The sequence below is a fragment of the Haliotis rubra genome, unplaced genomic scaffold, assembly GCF_003918875.1.
Source record: "Haliotis rubra isolate DU_JTF1 unplaced genomic scaffold, ASM391887v1 Scf1846, whole genome shotgun sequence".
NCBI classification, from domain to species: domain Eukaryota; kingdom Metazoa; phylum Mollusca; class Gastropoda; order Lepetellida; family Haliotidae; genus Haliotis; species Haliotis rubra.
The window spans coordinates 12,094-32,132 of NW_025765832.1; the positions used below are offsets into that span (position 1 = coordinate 12,094).

The 20,039-nt window shown below is 40.1% G+C and overlaps 1 long non-coding RNA gene across 3 annotated transcripts; it reads left to right on the forward strand.

Annotated features, from left to right (window-relative positions):
• Positions 1 to 856: 856 nt before the first annotated feature.
• On the forward strand, positions 857 to 12,962 carry LOC124273819. Of its 3 annotated transcripts, none has more exons than XR_006897748.1 (3): positions 857 to 1,126; positions 12,344 to 12,444; positions 12,770 to 12,962. It is a non-coding gene; the product is annotated as an uncharacterized LOC124273819 (long non-coding RNA). The 3 variants fall into 3 exon arrangements; XR_006897749.1 differs by having other exon boundaries at positions 12,344 to 12,440; XR_006897750.1 differs by having other exon boundaries at positions 12,344 to 12,421.
• Positions 12,963 to 20,039: the final 7,077 nt, after the last annotated feature.

The following is a 20,039-nucleotide window of genomic DNA, read 5'->3' on the forward strand; positions in this document are numbered from 1 at the left end:
CTCTAAACAGGGATAATCTACAACATATATAGTCTCCCTGCTCTAAACAGGGCTAATCTACAACATATATAGTCTCTCTGCTCTGAACAGGGATAATCTACAACATATATAGTCTCCCTGCTCTAAACAGGGATAATCTACAACATATATAGTCTCTCTGCTCTAAACAGGGATAATCTACAACATATATAGTCTCCCTGCTCTAAACAGGGATACTCTACAACATATATAGTCTCAAACAGGGATAATCTACAACATATATAGTCTCCCTGCTCTAAACATGGATAATCTACAACATATATATAGTCTCCCTGCTCTAAACAGGGATAATATACAACATATATAGTCTCCCTGCTATAAACAACAAACAATATAACCTCAGCATGAAACAAGCACCGATGTAGGTTTTGAGAAATGGCGCGTTATTATATAAAAAATCGATTTTCGTCCAATAATCATGTTAGTTTGTTTTTCAACATGCCAGGAAAGTCCTTTTGAAGTATTGGCTTGTCTCTGCGCAATATAAGGTCTGGCCCAAGGTGACGACAAAACCAGCAAAATACAATGACGTTCAAGAAGATATACGCTATTCCATTTTATTCGGCTTTTCGGAATAACACTATACCACGAGTTGGTCACGAATGGAACCGGAATAACACGAGTCGGTCACGAATGATGGCCATTCGTAACTACTCGCCTCTTTCCGTGACCTACCTGCCGGAATGACCCGAGTAGTTACGAATGGAATGATGACGTGTTAAAATAACCAATGGAATTCATTATTTACATACACTGCGGGACGTGGCTATAAATAGCTCGGGTATTTCCATTTTCAAGGTTTCGTAATTAGTTGTAGATTATCCCTGGTAATAAGCGAGCCTGTAAATCAATATTGAATATGGCGATAAAAACTCGAGGCATCCATGTGATGGGATTATACTTGAGACGGGAAGTAAACTCGTTTTTGCGTTAGATCTTCCAGACATTGAAATCGAAAGTGAAAGTAGGATGGCAGACGACCTTGGGCCGGGAGGTGTCGCTGTCAACCGCCCTTAGCAACAGACGACAACAACAGCACTTCGACACATCCTGAAGATTTTCAACGTATTTCGTGAAGTCTTGTACCGTGAGTAGGTTCACTAACGTGTGTGTAATCAACTGGTAATGTTTACAATGGATTTGGAATCTGTATGGCGAAGATTATTGGCTAGTGACCGAGCTGAGACTGAGAAGTGGCAGACAGAAAACTTTGAAATGTTCTGTAATGTCGGTTGAAGACAACCCCGCCCAGGGTCGCCTCCCAACGAACGAACAACATTTGAATCCCATTTCTGGTATCCTTTTCAGGAAATGAAACTCGGCATACAGATTCTAGTTTCTATATTTGCAATAATGAAATATTACCGATCTAATTTCCACCGTCCTCCTTTCTCAGGACATGAAACTGAACACGGAAACTAAATATGAGCAGCCATATTGAAAAATCTGTTGTAGTCATAACTAGGTCACTTTTGTTTAAACTGAAATAACATTTGGTATTTGTGTAGTTGCCAAAGGTACTTATACAAGTTTTAAGTTCTGTTTTTGTTTTTGGGTTGTTGTTTTTTTTGTTTGTTTTTTTTGTTTTTTTGGGGGTTGTTGTTTTGTTTTTGTTTGTTTTTTTTGGGGGTGTTCGGCTAGAATGTATTATACGGATACCTAGCAGGGTTAGGGTTAGGGGTGACAGTCATTGAGGCCTAAAATTCACACCTAATAAATCCCACAAGGCCTAATTACAGTTTGCCCACATGACATAATCAATAAGGTATTTGGAAGTGAGACAAGAGTTGGAGAGGCTGATCAGTGGACGGGAGTCACTATGTTAGGGTTAGTTTATTTAGTAATGAGACTTGTCTACTGTGAAAACATTAAGGTTTGATAGATGAAAGCACTTACCTACTGTTAATCTTAATAAGATTAGATCTATTATTGCTGGAGGAGTATTTACATGAAGTGGATATTAATCAGTTTCCTTCTCCAACTAACATGAGAAGGAATGAAACTTGCTATAGATTAGACATATTTGACTTTATGAAGCTGATCAAAGCGTGAGCAGTCCAGGACCGAAGTGAGACTGACAAAGTAGAGGAGGTCATACACATGAACCAGCAAGGAGGCATTAAGCTATGTAGCAAGTTGACCAGGGCTTGCTGCTTGAGCCAAGACCAGGCTAAACACTGGCACCATCATTGTCCTGTACTACACAGACTCAGTATCCCACTTACTTGGTGTTTGGGAACAGTGAATAACAATAAACATAAACATATCACTTTGTCACCTGTGATAATATGCTAAATAATACAGATTTTGTGGTGATAACATAATACCTAATAATATGTTGTTATGATTCCTGTGGTCAGTCCACCCTTATCCAATAAAACCAGTAATACAGAAATGATAAATCACTGTTAAAATAAACATTTCACAATCATATTTGATTTTTGTTGTTTCTTATGATTCACCCCTTCTGTGGTCAATAATGGACCAGTCCAGCAATAATCCACCGTAATCCCATAAAACCAGTGAGGCATGAAGTCCCACATAGCCTAATGAACTGTACCTACCTAATTGAATAATTTTAGGCCTCGTGGGACAACACCGGGTTAAGTTAGGGTTAGGGTTATTTTCATCTCAGTTATTTTATTTTTTTCACCTTTCCGAGCTCGCATCACGTGACCTAATTAACTATGGCAGGCAGGTATCTGGTATAATGCATGTGTACCTTTTTTTCTTATCTAAAGTAACAAATATCGATCATGATCATTGACCTTCATTGTTTTACTATAATGTCCATGCCCGTTCCAAATGCATTTTTTGTCTCAGTAAACAGTATCTCTTCCAAAATGTTTGAAGAAAATGAACGTTGACACACAGGGGCTTGCTACGCAAATAAAACTGGCACCAAGGCAGTGTTCATGAATGGTGTTTCAAAGTAACATAACATTGGGTCCTGTGAGTTTCAGATGTCTGTCTGACCCACTGAAAATTCACAGGACCCATAGAATAAAAATTAAAAACACATTTCAGATTTAACATTTCTTATAACTGGCATTGAAATTATTAAAAAACGTAAAATTTATAAACAGCAAACAAGTGTGACGTGCCACATATGACAACTTCAATCAAAGTCATTGTGAAATATACAGTCGGACACAGGGGCAGGCAGGTTGTAGACTTCCACCGGACTGTCGGCTAATCTGATGGATTTGTCCGAGACGCTATTCGTGAAAACTGCAAGGTATACATGGTATATATTGTCACTTAGAACTATATCATCCTTTTATATAGAGCTTAAACCCTGTCAGTGAAAATATATACCCTGATGACAGTGTTTTGCATTTCAAGCCCCAGTTGCATGGCATTGGCAAGTATGTTTCACATTTCACAAAGAGACACAGGAACTACCTTGAAAAAATCAGTACAATCACAAGACAATGAAGTTGAAGCGTTAACTGAATGCTGATAACCATGTGAAAATTCAGGGCATCTCAAGGGAATTCAACAATGGCACACATACCATAACATTACCATTAAAAGGTTTCAATGTTTTTAAATCAACATTTGACGTCTGGGCCGTCTTTATCCGACAAGTCTTTTTTCTCTTGTCCATTCACACAAAAAGCGATACATTGTCGGGTTTTTTACCACCAGAAAAATTAGTTTGATGAATTTGTAAACTTTAGATAACTTAAGCCGACTCCTTTCTACGGACAACATTTTTGGTCCTCAAAATTTGGTTCATCTGCGGGCATAAACTATATATGGGTCCAGGACAAATGAAACTGAACAGACTTGATGGTCATAACAAAATCTAAGAGACAACACTGACTGACTGAGTTTGGTTTTACATCGCTTTTAGCAATATTCCAGCAATATCACAGCAGGGGACACAAGAATTGAGCTTCACACATTGTACCCATGTGGAGAATCGAACCGGGTCTTGGCATGGCGAGCAAATGCTGTAACCCCTAGGCTACCCCACCGCCCCTCCCTCGACAATGGCATTACACGGGGACTGGGTAGCGGTCCACATTGGCACAGTTTCTTCAACCTAAACAGTGTGACATTACGAAGGGTGGCTTCACATCAGATGCCGTTATTTGAAAATGCCCCCAGCAGTTATTGTCTGATTGTAATAAAGTATCCCAGCTGGGTAGACTTTTTCGGATTTTCTTATACATGGATGTATCCGCTTTAGAAGTTTCACCGTTGACGTTTCAGGTTGTCTACTGATATGTTGTTTTAGGTGTTGGTTGTTGTTGTTTGTTGGCATTGAAGCCGTTATTTGAACTTACCCCTGGTATCATTTGTAGTGGTGACTATTGAGGGGGGAAACAACTACTTCAATAGCAATAGTCTATTGAGACCAACTATTGCATTGCAATATGTTTTTTTTCTCCTTAAATTGTCTCATTTGAAGTCATTTCCCAAATGAATGTATAGTTTGTATAAAATAAAAACAAGTTGAAGTAGTTTCAGTCTCTTTTAACTGACAAGACACCCAGATCAAGTAAACAGTTAAAACTTAAACCTATTGGTATTCACAATTTCAAACACAAGCGGTGTTTGCTGCCATGTTAGTTTAAGAAGTAGCAGGGGCAGATAACTGTGAACGAATGTGGTACTTCCTGTATTTTGTTCTGCGAGTTTATCAGCGGAAGTCAATTTCTAAAGTATCGATAGTCACACATATTATCGATGCATCAATAGTTTTTCGTTTCAACCATCGTAATTGCTATCGGAGACTCAAGTTTAACAATTGCAATCTATCGATAGTTTGATGTATCGTTCCAGCACTAATAATTGTGAGATTGTAGTAAAGTATTCCAGCAGTGTACGCTTTTCTGTTTTGATTTTCTGGATGGTATGATGACTGATCCAATTTGATCCTGTTATTGTGTTTTCACCTCAATATATTATCATGTCATGTAACAATCCTGAATGTGATGTCTATTGACCTATGATATTAAAAACACATTTGATTTATTTGAATCTGTCAACTAAATCAAACCTCACTTTGCCATTGCTGGAAAATTCTGAAAATTTACTTAGGTAAATACCAGTATACAGTTTTAACTTTAGTGTACAGCAAATGCTTATATGTATTTCTTATGCAACAATGAAGTTCTGTTCGTAGTCTTAAAACAAGCGTTGACCCATTAGTTTTTAGGAAATTAAATTTGCATGCCGTACAGCAACTAATACTCCCTTGCTGTAGCCAATGTTTAGCGTGACATAAACCTACCGTTATTTGTCATCATTCACTGGGTGGTCAGTTAATGATTTTATTACAAGTATAATTAGTGGTAGTCTGGTAGCACCACTCAGACTACCCAACAAAGGTTTCCATGTAGCATTTCTCATGTCTGGAGTATATACTTAACATGATAACTAAAGGTCTGATGTGGCAAATGTGTTACATTTTATGTAATATGTGCATGGAAATGCAGCAAGAGGAATTATCAGCTGATTTAAAAAACAAGTATCGTTCAAAGGATTGACCGATAACATGATAATTGATTAATTACATTTATCTTGCACAGCAGATTTGTCAAAAAAGGTAACTTACACTGAATACTGTGCGTTAAAGTGCCTGTGTAAAACAATGTCCTTCCATCAAAGGATTAACCACCAATATGTTGATTGATTGCTCTTTGTTGTCTAAATAAATCAATGGTCGACATCATGCAAATAAAATTTAGCTGTCATATGTGCTATCTTGGGTGACCAATGAAGTTATACACCAATGGGGGAAAACCTGAAACAGTCACATGACCAATTGAGAAACTGTCTCTAGTTAAAGTGGAATCTGTCTATTACGGACTGGCCTGGAACTGACTCATTTGTCCGGATTGTAAAGCAGTTTGGATTAGACAACTTTCATCAGCTACCGTAGGCACTGCCATGATGAGTTACCTCCCTTCGTTGTTAAGGACATGCAACAACTTGAATAGTTTTTTTTATCCCCTGCAACACGTTTTGCGGGGAGTATTAAAATGGACTCCGTCCGTCCGTCCGTGCACTTTTGTCTTCTCCGGAGCAGAACTCTAAAACCGTTCAGTATTTCCTCACTAAACTTGGCACATAGATAGATCTGGTGGTGTACTGGTGCCTTTTGATAGTTTTGGAATTCTGAATAAAATATTGTTGGCATTTCCATGGCAACAAGTTTGACTTAGACTGAAATTAGTGGTAGTGCTCTTTTCCAGAGCAGAACTTTAAAAACCTTCCAGTACTATCCTTCCACCTTTCTATATACACACCTAAATCTTTGACATAATCATAACTCGTAAACATAATCATGAAGAGTATTTTGCCATTGGGGGGGATATTGATGACTTTGTCTTCTTGTTGTTTTTTTATTTATACTCAGTAAGTATGGTATTTTTGTTCTTATCCTGACTCATGATCTTTGTGTATCTCCCTTTCCTATGCGAATGGTAGTGGAACACTTGAATCCTTTGTAGTTCCCTAAAGCAGACGTAAAAGTACACTCACCCACGAGTTACCACCCTTTTGCCCTTTCCCGTGCAGTCGTGTCACCAGCCTCACTTGTCACTCTCTCCCTTTTCGCCCAAGCGAATGATTGGGCGAGCACTGGAGTCCAGTATATGGCATTATATCCTTTTTATTTAGATCGTATTATTTTTCCTTATCCTGACTCATGCTTAATTGCTTGTCTTCTCCCTCTTGCGAACATAGTGGAACACTTGTATCTCCTTATTGAAGCTCCTTCAATAAAACGTCACGTAAAATCACTAATCACTACTCACCAAGAGTTATCCCTCCTTCCTGTTTTGGCGGGAACTGGCGCCACCGTTCCCCAACATGCTTCACTCTCTCCTTCTTCGCCCAGTGAGCAGGTTGTGAGAGCGCCTGTGTCTCCTTACGGCACTATATCCTTTCATTACTTAGTTAGTTACCTCTATTAGTTTATTATAGAGGTTTAGTTAGTATCCTTCATCAATATGTTTTGATATTTTATTGTATTTAGCACTGTTTATTCACGTTGTAGTCCGTGTTTGTTCAGTAGTTTACGTTCATGAAAATCTGTTCCAAAATGTTACGTTTCTCTGCTGCTGACCCGCACCTAATATGCCCTAGCTGCCGCGGTACCATGTTAGTTCAGCTCAGCTGCAATTATTGCAAGCATTTGTCTACTTGTGCTTTTAATAAATACCTTCTTTGCGTCCTGAGGCGTGCCGCGAGATAGGTCGAGAAGGGTTGATCCAGTCATGGATAATTCAGCCGAGTCCCGGACCAGTCTACTGCTGTCTGAAGACCCCCTACCGTCTGGTGTTCCGCTGGAGTTTCGCTCGGAGGAGAGGCATGGGGCGAAGTCCGCCACCTCCAAGAAGAGACCTGCTTCTCCAGACATCCCGTAAATCACAGTCTAAGACTTCGGAGATCGTCAAACACCCAGGGCAGCGTCCACCATCAAGAAGTCAGACGAGACAACCAGAACTTTCTCGGCCAGATTGTTCCCGAACCTTGACAGAACAGGATCTGTATGATGATCAGCCGATCATCATCCCAGAGGTTCATCATAAAGAATTGCCAGTCTCAGCTACGGTGACTTCAAGCGCAGATTTCTTCTCAGCCCGAGGTATCAACGCTGGCGACAGATGACCGTCCAGTGGGCCCTTGCCATCACACGCAGGAAGGGCAGCGCTAGTACCACCGCAGACCTTCAACCTGGGCGACTTTATGCAGCAGTTCTCTAGCAGATCATGGAGCTGATGGAAGAGCGTTACGGCCTGGAAAAGTCACAGCCAGCCCAGGTCGAGCCTCAGCGAAGGCTCCAGCGCCAGACATCATCTCTGAGGGACCTACCATCAAGCGTGACTTCTGCCAACAGAACTGCACTCCCCGGACCAGCCTGCTTAGCGAAGGTGCGTCTCAACCATCCCCTCGCGCGGAGGACTCGGACGATCAGCATCCGAAGCGGTACATGAAGGCACAACAAGATCCCCTCAAGCTTCGGACCTGGACGATCAACGTTCGCGAAGGAGGAATTGCTCATCCTCGGACTCTGGATCGGACAACCAGCCGCGAAGGACCAGTCGCCAATCCCCATATGCGGACTCAGATGATCAGCGTTCACGAAGGTGTTCGCGAAGGACTTCAACAACAGTATCCAAGATATCTGCGTCCCACAGAGCAGCGAGGGATTCACCAGGACCTTCGCGAACCCACAGTCGCTCATCTCCGCGCAGGTCCCCTTGTTTATATAAACAAGCAAGGCTCAACCAGATCATTGAACCTACTGGATCTATGCTTTCAACTTTTCGACCTCATCGACGATCTGAACATCCACGTAAGAGCATGTCACATTCCAGGAGCCAAGAATGTCTTAGCAGACGCACTCTCCCATCCAACTCAACCATCGCCGACGGAATGGATGCTCCATCCAGAGATCTTCACACAGATCATCAAGGAATTAGGAGCTCCGTTGATAGACCTATTCGCCACACGCTTCAACAATCAGCTAACAACATTCGTCTCTCCAATCCCAGATCCATGAGCGTGGGCAACGGACGCAATGATGAAGTTCCCATAGGGGGGTATATATTGACGTAAAATTCACAAGCAATTAAGCATGAGTCTGGATAAGTATAAAAATATCAATTTTATTCAGAAAATTACATTATTAAGATTAAAATATTTGGCTATAATTAACTTGTATCATATGTAAAAAAAATTGAAGCAATTAATTGTATTTGTGACATATTTTCATTTTGATGTAACTTGTTTACTTTTCATGTAATCTTCGTGCATTAAACGATGTTCTTCCACCTTGGCATTGGTTTATCAAATTTACAATTTAATCAATATTTGTCTTATATCTATAGACGTGCCATGGATCGGGTGAGGAAGTCATCACAATTCACGGCTGATAAATCTGGAGATCAACCTGGTAACCGTATGTTGCTTGCTACTGCAGAAATTTATAATACTAGTGCTATGTCGAGTACGTTGCAGGGGCAGTCGTCTGTTACGGGGTCGAAGAAGAGATCTGCTACGACGGAGTTGACACCAGTTCAAAATAAGAAGAAGACTTTGTCTTCATCAACGTCGCTGAGGAGAACATCTGTAGCTAGATCGGAGTCTAAATCTACACGACTCAGTAAGTCAACACATCAGAAATCGTTTAATGAAGAGATTGTACTGCCTCATGAAGTAGACGTGAAGTACCTGAAGTACCTACTAGATCGGTGACACAATCGACTTCCATGACTACTGGATCGTCTCCTGCAACTGCAACAGCGGGCCAGCTGTTTGACAACCAACCACAAACTTCTAGACGCAGTGAAGTTGAAGCACACAACTCATCAGTGTTCGCGAGCGCTTCATCAACACCACATCAGCTTCAGTCAGCACAGAACTTCGATCCAGGTGAATTCATGAGGCGATTCACTAACCAATAAATGATGGCCATGTTGGAACGTAGGTTCAAGGAAGAGGCGAAGGCTCATCTGCTCCCAAAAGCGAAGGCTCATCTGCTGACAATGTTCGCAAACCCTCTGACCTGCGCGAACCTGCTACACCTCTCAGATCTACATCGGAAGACTACATTGGCGAATGTCTACATTCGCGAAGGTCATCTCAGTCTGATGACTCTGTCATCATGGATGAAGATGGAAAGCTGGCGAAGGCTACCAACACTTTGAGATCTCCGTCTGCGAACCTCAACGTTCGAGAACACCAAAGGATCCATCTCCAAAACCAAGCCACTCTAGATCGAGATCACACATCTCCCATGGACGTTTGCGAGGACCAAGTTTGCAAAGGCAGGATTCGCGAGAGAGGAGTACTCGTAGGGATGCATCCCGAGACAGGTCCGCGAAGAGATGATTCACGAGACAGAGGCTCGCGAAGAGATGTATCACGAGACAGAGGTTCGCAAAGGGAGGAATCTAGAAATAGAAGTTCGCGAAAGGATGATTCTAGAGATTGAGATTCAAGAAGGGATGACTCTGAGGATAGAGGTTCATGGAAGCAAGGTTCGCAGAAGGACGATTCGCGGAGGCATAGTTCTACGGACCGAGATTTATCTGATGAACAAGGTGACTTCGTCTTCCCAGACTCAGAGGTTACAGCTTGGATAGCCAATGGCTTGAACTTAGAGTCTCCTTCTAAAGATGTGGATGAAGTCTACACATATAAGATGTGCAACAACGACTTTGACTCGGTGACTATTCCTCCGATTGAACCTATATCCAAGGTACTTTCTAACCTATGTACGGCTTTTTAGAAAGCGACCAAGTTCAAGAATCAGTATCTGCCATCCTTTAATGTGAGAAAATTCCCATTATATCACATGGATTATAAAAGCCCCAAATCTAGATACTAACATGAAGTTACTGGCCAGCGAGAATATGTTTCCTAGACCAAATAGAAGATCTTCGAAGTCCAACCCTCAAGTTACCAGAATGGCCGAACCTACTCAGACATCCACACACCAAGCAAGTCCACAGGAACCCAACACTGTTCCAGCTACACATGTGGACCGTATCAAAATCTGTCTGAAGGAAAGAGGATTCTCCACCAGAGCAGCAAAGGCAGTAACCTTAGCGTTACGCAGATCCACTCGTAACTTGTATGACGGCAAGTGGCAGACGTTTGAGACATATGCAAGGCAGAAAGGCTTTACAGTTATGAAAGCTACTCATCCTCAAGTGGCGGAATATCTATGTCATCTTAGATATACGAGACATCTGAAAGGTTCGACATTATCCACATATCTGGCAGCCATCAGTACAGTTATCACAATGAAGTCAGGCATCAAGCTGACGAAAGTACCAGAATTACTTGTTCTGCTGCGATCTTTTAAACTGGAGGACCAGCAAAAGACATTCAGAGCACCGGCCTGGGATCTGAATGTAATTCTGCGTCATCTCATGAGCGATGCCTGCAAACCTCTAGAACAGACTACCTTCGAGTTGCTTACACAGAAGACTCTGTTCCTGCTTGCCTTAGCCACGGCATTTCGAATGTCTCTGAGACATGCGCTGGACTTTGGACGAACTAGATTCGACACGGGGCACCATGCTGCAGTACATCTAGGACTCAGATGGGATTTATTGCCAAGAATCAGTTCCACGTACCAGCCCTATCTACGATCCTCGGACCAGAGGATACACAGGACTTATCCTTGTGTCCTGTCAGAGCCCTGAAGATATATCTTCAAAAGACTAAAACAAGGAGAGAAGAAAATTCAAAGCCTATTCATCCCGTTATCTACAGAGACATCAGTAGAAATCTCAAGAACGACAATAATATCGTTCTGGATGAGAAGCCGTTATATTGAGAACCTACAAAGCAAGCAAGACTAGAACCTCTGGCACTTCCACTCACGTTTATGGAGGGCTGCTTGGAAGTCGGATATGCGTGTAGCCAAACACTACCTCTGGACATAGTCACCGAAGACATCTCCGGCATTCACCAGTTTGGGCCTCTCGTTGTAGCACAGCAACTAACGGTTCCACAAAGGCGCTGAGTTGGAAATCTCACCCTTTATCACGTTGACTTGTTGATAACTTTTACTAAGGAAAAGTATTAGTTTGAAAGTCCATGCGCACAGTCTAGGCCAGACTAGCATGATTGATTAAGACTCTGTACGGGTAAAGATCTTACCTGTACATTAAGGGGTCGCAACTCATTTATGATAAAGATCTTATCATAATCTATGGGTTGTTAAGATAATAAGTAAGCAGAAGATACTAGTATATCTCAAAAACTTGTCTGAGATGGAAGTAAGACAAGAAAGTGGTCCCCCTGAGTTATAATGGAACATGGAAGGATTAAGGATCTAGGAAATGCCGTTACGCAGTTCCCATGGGGGGGATACAGGATGTATCTAAGGACAGCTGATGAATCCACGAAGTGGCTTGTCCCAAGACCAATCCGAAGGATTCTATAAGCAAAGATTATGAGTCAGGATAAGGAAAAATATGTAATTTTCTAAGTAAAATTAATATTTTATACTTATCCTGACTCATGAGGACAAGCCCTCTCCGCTGGAATCATTTCGGATTTTATAGTAGGTCCAGGTGCATGGGCAGAAAATCAGGAGAGAGAGTGACAAGTAAGGCTGGTCACATGACTGTTTACGCGGGAAAAGGGAGGTAACTTGTGGGTGAGTGTACTTTTACGTCCGCTTTAGGGAACTACAAAGGATTCAAGTCTTCCACTACCATTCGCATAGAAGAGGGAGATAAGCAAAGATCATGAGTCAGGATAAGTATAAAATATCAATTTTACTTAAAATTACATTATTTTTGTTTTTATTCATTTGTTGTAGCATTCAGCAGAATCATTCCACGTCATTTCATTTCGCCGTGAAGTTCTTCGATGAGACGACAATATACACATAAGGCATGTGTGTGCATATGAATCACGTTGGTAATCTATAAAATGTCTAGACATTACAGTCATGTTATAAATTCACTGAAGCAGATCCTGTACTTTTTATAAAGTTCCAAAATGCGTAAAATATAATGATGAATTCATTCGGATTATAAGACAAAAATATAAAGATGTACATTGACTTCCGGGTTCTTTTCAGTCCTTACATTTTGTATCACTGGCAGATAAGGTTTAACTTCATATTGTGTTCATTTGTTATCATAATAATGAAAATGGAAAAATTAATGAGTGAAAAAGATTTCATCAAGCTGGCAGACCAGTCTGTTTTATAGGATAATTAGATTCTCCATTATTTTCACAGATAGTGCTTGGTGACAAAAGAAGCTAAGTTGTGATGGCCAGCCACGATAAGGACAGTGGACATCTGGCCACTTCCAGACGAAAGTCTGAAGACAACATGGCCCCTTCCAGTGGGCAGCCTGGAGGTCTGGTGGCCCCATCCAGTGAACAGCCTGAAGGTTGGTTGGCCCCATCCTGTAAGCAGCCTGAAGGTCGGGTGGCCCCTTCCAGTGGGCAACCTGGGGGTCTGGTGGCCCCATCCAGTCGACAACCTGGAGGTCTGGTGGCCCCTTCCAGTGGGCAACCTGGAGGTCTGGTGGCCCTATCCAGTGGGCAACCTGGAGGTCTGGTGGCCCCTTCCAGTGGGCAACCTGGGGGTCTGGTGGCCCCATCCAGTCGACAACCTGGAGGTCTGGTGGCCCCTTCCAGTGGGCAACCTGGAGGTCTGGTGGCCCCTTCCAGTGGGCAACCTGGAGGTCGGGTGGCCCCTTCCAGTGGGCAACCTGGAGGTCGGGTGGCCCCTTCCAGTGGGCAACCTGGAGGTCTGGTGGCCCCTTCCAGTGGGCAACCTGGAGGTCACATGGCCCCTTCCAGTGGGCAGCCTGAAGGTCACAAGGGCATATCAAGATTGAGATGTGACTTGCCTGTTTCTGAAGTTGACATATCCAGTTCAGAGGATGACACTGGTAGCAGCGGAGTCAGTTCAGACGAGGAAGATGAAGGTCACTTGGTACCCGCAGGTTCAGATGAGCACGAGGAACATGAAGGTCTCTTGGTACCCGCAGGTTCAGCTGAGCACGAGGAAGTTCTTGAGCTAGAGAGCCAAGCAATCACTCTGAGTACAGGTGGGTGTCATTGTTGGTTTGATGAACATTCTCGAAGTTGGGGAGTGAAAAATTATGCACACAACTTTAAGGATGACAACTTCTTGTTTATTGCATAGAGGCTAGAGCAATGTTGCAATGTTGATTCATACACTGTAGCTAAAAGTGACTACAAACAGCCAAGACATACAGCAAATCAGCCATCACAGATCACCAACAAAAATTCCCTTATCCAGTTTAACTAAGTCGAAATCCTGTCTCCTATCCACTGAGAAATCCGGAATCCACGAAAAGAAAACTTTGAATGCTATTGAACTTTGCCCTATCACAAACCCTTGATTTACAGAGACCCAGGATACTCATATATATATAAAGTTCGGTATGAAGGTCTGATTTAAAAACTAGAAAAAATAGGGGTTTCAGGCTCTTTACTGAAATGGTCAGGGGTTCAATTTTTTTTACAAAAGCCACTTGCCATTGGGCAAGTGACTTTAAGAAAGTAACTTGTCCTGACTAATTTTCCACTTGCCCTGATTTTATAAAAATATATGATGATGTAATTATTAAAGAAGAAATCAACATGGTATTTGATGTTAATGTTTACTGGACTATTTATTGAAAAGTGATAAATAGCAAAGAAAGATAACTCTACTTTATTATCATTGCGAAATTTAATAGCTACATTTTGAGCAGATATGAAATTAAAACAAAGATTATTTGCAGTTTGAAACAATAAGTGGAAATTATCTAGTAGCCAACGGACAAGTAAGATACCATTATTTGATTGCCAGAAATGAAAACTGACTTGTCCCGGGCGTCGGGCGATGGGATTTTTGAACCCCTGAATGGTTATTTGCAAGACAGAAAACAACAAGTTGTTATAAATGGATTTCAATCTCATTTCCTCAGTGTTAATGCAGGAGTATCACAAGGTTCCGTTTTAGGCCCATTATTATTCCTGATATACATTAACAATTTAGTTGTTAACATTGATTTCTTCGCTGATGACACATCCCTTTTTATTATTGTGTAATATAGATGTGGAAAATGAAATCCATTTTTTACTTGTATGTCCTTTGTATAAAGATTTGTGTACGAAATATATAGCTGAATATTATCTATGTAAGCCACCTACATTAGCATTTAAACTACTTCTTTCATCAACTGACCAGCATGTAATAATAAAGCTGTTGTACTATATCAATTATGCTCTTATTAAACGTAACAATCTGATAAAAAGTTTTATAGGTCCATCGTATTTCACTACTTGTACATAATTTACTGCCTGTATCATGATTTGCTGTTTGAATCACTACCGTATATGACCGCCTATAAGCCGAATTTTGAGGACCAAAAAAAGCAGTCTGTAATTACTACTTATTGCACCATATGTATAATGTGTATGTATAACTCCAATGTATATGGGCCAGAGGCCTTTTGTACAATAAACATCTTTGACTTTGATAACCCTGATGTTACTGCTACTTACCTCAATCATGACTTAGAAACAATTGTTAATTGGGCTAGAGATTGGAATGTCGTTTTCAATCCTAACAAAACCGAAAGCATATCATTTTCACATAAACAACCACCCAGTAGACTTCCTGATCTTCACATGAATAATATCAACATTAAAGTAGTTTCTCATCATAAACATCTTGGTTTAACATTGCAAAGCAACTGTATTTGGTACCAATGCATTCTATCACTTTATTGGGAATTGATTTGTAGGTAGCTTCCGCAAATATGTACATGTTTGGGAGAGGCATTTATATAAGCCCACTGAGCTTGTTTGCCATTCACCTTTCTTTCTCTTGAAATAAAATATGTTTAAAACATTACGAGACTCTATCATAGCACACTATCACCCTGTTTTAAGTGCTTAATCCATCCTGTTTATTGGCTTCATTACCTTTTCTATTTGTTGTCATTAATACCCACCTGGTCTCATCTAATTATGTCTGGTGTCCCCCGCCGTGATGTTGCTGGAATATTGCTAAAAGCGGTGTAAAACCAAACTCAGTCAGTCAGTCATCTAATTATGTGCCACATGTGATTAAATTACATGCTGTTGTTAATGTTAATGTGCCGTTTGTCATAACATACTATGTATATATGTATACTTATGATCACTTGTTTGTAGTCACTTTCTGCCTGATAACAGTGTAACAATCGACATAGAAACACCACTGTAAGCAAACACAAGAAGTTGTCATCTATTAAGTTTTATGCTTCATTCTTGGTGTCACGTTGTACTGGGCCTTCATTTTGTCACCCTGATTGTTTATTTCAAATAAAATACTTGTTTGAGATATCTTATTTGTGTAATTAAACGGAATTTTGGATCAAGCACCGATTCAAACAGTAATTTGAATTTCATTCAGATTGACATTTTGTCATGGGAACTTAATCTTGATGTCTTTCTACCCTGTTTTTATTTACTTTACTTGTTCAAAGCTGTCAATATTGTGTTCCAATTTCAAATGGAAACATTTCTATTTTCACCAATTAATATTGATTGCCACAACGGCTTGTTTAAGTGAGAAATACAGGCTTTAATATCAAACTCTTCTTCACCGAAACTGACATATTGTTCAAATATTTGATGTTCTTAGCCTCTTTATTACAAAGGAGTAATGATTTGATTTTAAAAATCTCAAAATGGTTAAAATATTGTCTGAAGTTCAATATATGAAATCACTTAAATATCCAAATGTCTACCACATGCCAAGTTTAACAGGATTTCTTTCTCGTAAACATCCTCTTGTATATCTAAAGGCGGCTATTTAATCCCATTGTATCCATTCTGTTACAAATGTTATAAATACTGGACCCAAATTGCCGACCAAGCTTTGTTTCTGATATGACATCACAGTATCTTGCAGTACAAACTTCACACAAAATGCATCCTGCTAATGAGAAAACACAGCAGCCCCATGTAAACTTAGGACATCATGATACCAGTGATTCTCAGATTTGGTTCCTATCATACTTACAGTTTGTGCATGCTCTGATATTTAATACATATCATTGTTTACAAGTGATTCAGATTTGGTTCCTAACTTCCTATTGTCCTTTCAGTTTGTACATGCTCTTATATTTAATACACATCATTGTTTAAATTGGTATATGCCTTCCTTAAGGGAGAGTATTGAAATGACAAGGTTCGGGGCAGCCATGTTTTCAACTATAGCCAATCAAAGCAAGTGATAGTTGAGCAGCTGAATTTCTGGTACAACTTTCTCGTACAAGTAGCTAGACCCTCTGATTTCACAGAATGTAGTAGAATGTCTCTACTTCTTGAACTAAATGTGAAGAATCTTACCCTGATTCATGATGAACAAGTTTTGATCATCAACTATTGTTATCAGTTGGTAAGTTTTATAATCAAGAGAAGACCAGATAGATTGAGCTGGATCTTTAGAATGATGTTCATCAAACTCTTAAGCTCTGCAACAGTATTAAATATTTTATTCAGTGTGGAAAGAAAACTCCATGGTTACCATGGTTACTGATGATTCCTCCTGTTTGCTGTTGACAGGTGAACAGCGTTCAGGGGAACGCCCAAGCTGCCAACATTTTCAACATCGTCACTGGAGGGGCAGGACAAGGAACACTGGGGAGAGGTGAGTGTTGATGGCGGAAGGGTCAGTAAGTGACCAGATCTTGTTCAAAACTATTTGGCGTTTAAACACCTGTGACCCGAGAGAAAAGTTCACATACTGTGGAATTCTTTTGTGCAAATTAATCATGTGAAATTTTGCCATTTTCCACACAAGCTAGGAGGTTTTCAGTGCTTTCAAATCATTCACACTATGATGAACCCATCCAAATTGACATTCTAGTCCAGGAGGAGAATCTCAAAAGGGGCCTAGAAATGGGATTTCGTAGCCTCCCCAGTACTGATTTCGTTTGACACTATTTTCAGTTAGTATGATGTATTCGGCTCATGAAAAGGCCTGTAATACTCTCAGATTGTGGTATCAGGGTTTTTTACAGGCCATTATATGTGGTGGGGGTCTGCGAGCATTTTTGTCAAATTGGGTTTGCTGCCAGACAACACTTCAAAGTTAATCATGAATAGTTTTACTACTATCAATCTGATCACTTTCATTTTGACTTCTGTGTACTGCTAAAGGATATAGAAATTATTTGACATAATTTTGTTTTGAAAAGAAAATCAAAATGGCCACCATTTTACATTGTCGTGTTTTGCCTTCTCAGCACTTAAATCTACATAAAAATGAACACGGAATGTTTCCTTTCACATCCAAAGTTGATACTTTCGACGTGTTTTGATACTTATTTCTCCTAGAGTGATGCTTGGGCACACAACAAGTCATTTGGTTGGTCATATCGTGGTAATTTAATGTTTTACAGCTTATTCTTTGAGACAAGGGTATTTTAGCAATTCTCCGACTTTTCATGGAAATGTATGAGAGTGATTTATTTAATGGCAGATCACATTATTTTTCTTACAAAAACAAGTTGTTTTGTTTTCTCTTTACTTCTAGAGTGACGGCATATTATTAGGGATTTTTGTATATTACCCAGAATTCAAAATGGCCGCCATTGTAGTTTAACTACATATACTTATCTGAGGACTAAATTTGTACTGAAATGAAATCCAAACAAATCATTTGGTGTCTAATGTTTAATACAGTATAGGAATAGAGCTAAATTTCAATGATAGGGTCAATCAAAGCTTCACACTCCTAAAATATTTGATGAAATAACATTATCCAAAAGTGTTTGAAAACTATGCTTCATGGCCGATAACTACGTCTAAGCTTTGGTTGTAGGTATTCAAATTGTTCTATCAGATAACTCTTAATCACTTTTGATACATCTATAAGCTTGCAATTAACCCTCCTTTTCACTTTCTTTCATTTCATATGTTACATCATGTCACAATCGGACCTGTAGAGATCCAGGTTAAAATTGATCTTCATTAACCCATGCTTGTCGTAAGAGGCTACTAACAGGATCTGGTTGTCAGGTTCACTGACTGGGTTGACACATGTCATCGTATCCCAATTGCGCAGATTGATGTTCATGCTGTTGATCCCTGGATTGTCTGGTCCAGACACGATTATATACAGACTGCTGCCATATAGCTGGAATATTGATGAGTGTGGTGTAAAACTAAACTCACTCACTCACTCACTCATGTCAGAATCGGAGTCATCTACTGGCAACAAGTCAAAGGTGTTCGGGCAACAATCATCTGCCATACAAAAAGACATGCCTATGTGCACACTATATCATTCTTTCTGCTGGCATGCTGACTTTTTGCATTTACACGATGTCAGTTCAACCAATCCATGGGGAGCAGGATCTCTCGACAGCAGAATAGGGATAAGCTGACCATCACAAATGCTCCAACCATGGTCAACTGGTGAAAGAATGTTCATGATTGGTTGCAGAGACTGTTTCCAAACATGGACTTGGTAGTTTACTCGTTCAATGTAATGTTTTAGACTGTTGGATGTTGGTGTGGGGTTTTCATTCAATATCTTGTGTCATCTACAGACATCACTGGATTATTTGGTACATGCATAGACCTCACAAACTGGCCACAAGATGTAATGATTGTTTCTTGAACATCAAAATTGTCACCCAATTGTGTCAATGTTTGTTGGTGATTTTCAGAGGACTTCTGTAAGTCAATTCCCCATGTCAAACATTCTACACGTTCTAAAATAAGTGTATGTAGTTAAACTACAATGGTGGCAATTTTGGTGGCCATTTTAAATTCTGGGTAATATGTAAACATTCCTAATAACATGCTGTCACTCTAGAAGTAAAGAGAAAACAAAAACAACGTGTTTTAGTAACAAAAATAATGTTAACTGCCATTAAATAAATCGCTCTCACACATTTCCATGAAAAGTCGGAGAATTGCAAATATACCCCTGTCTGTAAAACATTAAATTACAATGCTATGACCATACAAAATGACTTGTTTTGAGCCCAAGCCATCACTCTAGGAGAAACAAGTGTCAAAACACATCAATAGTATCAACTTTGGATGAAAATAGAAACATTCAGTGTTCATTTTTATGTAAATTTAAGTGCTGAGAAGGCAAAACACGACCAAACAAAATGGTGGCCATTTGGATTTTTTTTCAAAACAAAATTATGTCAAATAATTTCTACATCCTTTAGCAGTACAAAAAAGTTAAAATGAAAGTGATCAGATTGATAGTAGTAAAACTATTAATGATTAACTTTGAAGTGTTGTCGGGCAGCAAACCAAATGTGACGAAAATGCTCGCAGACCCCCACCACATATAATGGCCTGTAAAAAAAACCCTGATACCACAATCTGAGAGTATTACAGGCCTTTTCATGAGCCCAAGACATCATACTAACTGAAAATAGTGTCAAACAAAATCAGTACTTGGGAGGCTACGATTTGAAATTTTTCAGCTGCCTCCTCCTAGACTATTCAGTTCTTGATGAGTA